Source organism: Mobula birostris, chromosome 22, assembly GCF_030028105.1.
Source record: "Mobula birostris isolate sMobBir1 chromosome 22, sMobBir1.hap1, whole genome shotgun sequence".
NCBI classification, from domain to species: Eukaryota; Metazoa; Chordata; class Chondrichthyes; order Myliobatiformes; family Myliobatidae; genus Mobula; species Mobula birostris.
The window spans coordinates 53,457,979-53,459,719 of NC_092391.1; the positions used below are offsets into that span (position 1 = coordinate 53,457,979).

General features: G+C 43.0%; 2 non-coding genes across 2 annotated transcripts; both read right to left on the reverse strand.

Annotated features, from left to right (window-relative positions):
- Nucleotides 1–304: 304 nt before the first annotated feature.
- trnaf-gaa (transfer RNA phenylalanine (anticodon GAA)) lies at nucleotides 305–377 on the reverse strand. The gene has a single exon. It is a non-coding gene; the product is annotated as a tRNA-Phe (tRNA).
- A 512-nt stretch (nucleotides 378–889) lies between these two features.
- On the reverse strand, nucleotides 890–962 carry trnaf-gaa (transfer RNA phenylalanine (anticodon GAA)). Its single transcript has one exon. It is a non-coding gene; the product is annotated as a tRNA-Phe (tRNA).
- Between the last annotated feature and the right edge of the window lie 779 nt (nucleotides 963–1,741).

Below are 1,741 nucleotides of genomic sequence, written 5' to 3' on the forward strand. Positions count from 1 at the left end.
TATTTAGAAACACAGCACAGAACAGGCCATTCTGGCACAGCAAGCCCTGCCTCCCAGCACTGCACAGCAACCCCAACCTAATCACGGGACAATTTAAAATGAACAACTACCTTACCTAACCAGTTTGTCTTTGGCCAGTGGGAGGAAACCAGAGAAACCAGAAGAAACACATGTACATACCAGGAGGATGTACAAACTTGTTTACAGAGGATGTCAGAATTGAACTGTGAACTCTGATTCCCTGAGCTGTAATAATGTCATGCTAACTGTGATGCTACTGTGGCACCCAATAAATAAGCCCCAGTGCCGAAACCCGGGATTGAACCAGGGACCTTCAGATCTTCAGTCTAACGCTCTCCCAAATGAGCTATTTTGGCTGATATATCTGCGGTATTGTGTTTCTCCTCTGTTTTGTACCTCACCGTTTCAGCATCTGCAGTATTATATTTCCCTGTGTTTTGTACCTCATCATTCTGGTGTCTGAAGTATTTTCCTCCTCCTGTGCCTTGTACCTCACTGTTGCTGTACCTGTTGGATTGTGGCTCTTCTTTGCTTTCTATCTCACTGTTCCAGAATTTAATTTATTATATTTTATTTAGAGTTACAGCACAGAACAGGTCCTTCTGGTCCACCAAACCAATAATCCAACAATTTAATTCTAACCTAATCACAGGGCAATTTACAATGACCAATTAACCTACTAACCAGTAGGTCTTTGGACTGTGGGAGGAAACTCGAGCACCCGCAGGAAACCCATGTGCACATGGGAAGGACGTGTCCAAAGTTGCTTATGGAGGATGTCGGAAATGAACTCTGAACTCGAGATGTTAATAGTGTCCACTATACACCAACTGCTATACTACTGCGATACCCAATAAATAAGTCCCAGTGCCGAAACCCAGGATCGAACCAGGGACCTTTAGATCTTCAGTCTAACGCTCTCCCAACTGAGCTATTTCAACTGACACAGCTGCAGTATTGTATTTCCCTGTGCTTTGTGCCTCACCATTCCAACATCTGCGGTATTGCATTTCCCATGTTTTGTACATCACCATTCTAACATCTGCAGTATTGTATTTCCCTGTGCTTTGTGCCTCACCATTCCAACATCTGTGGTACTGTATTGCATTTCCCATGTTTTGTACATCACCATTCTAACATCTGCAGTATTTTATTTCCCTGTGCCTTGTGCCTCTCTATTCCAACATCTGCAGTAATGTATTTCCCTGTGCTTTGTGTCTCACCATTCCAACATCTGCAGTATTTTATTTCCCTGTGCTTTGTGTCTCACCATTCCAACATCTGCGGTATTGCATTTCCCATGTTTTGTACGTCACCATTCTAACATCTGCAGTATTTTATTTCCCTGTGCTTTGTGCCTCTCCATTCCAACATCTGCAGTAATGTATTTCCCTGTGCTTTGTGTCTCACCATTCCAATATCTGCAGTATTTTATTTCCCTGTGCTTTGTGCCTCACCATTCCAACATCTGCAGTATTTTATTTCCCTGTGCTTTGTACCTCACCATTCCATTCTGCAGTATTGTGGTTCTGCTCTATGTTGTAACTCAGTATTCCAGCATCTGCAGTATTGCATTTCCCTAAACTCATTTTTCCAGCATCTGCAGTATTGTATTTCTCCTGTGCCCTGTACCTCACTGTTCAAGTACCTGCAGTTTTTTGCTTGTTCTGTGCTTTGTACCTCAACGTTCCTGCATCTGCAGTATTGTAATTCTCCTCTG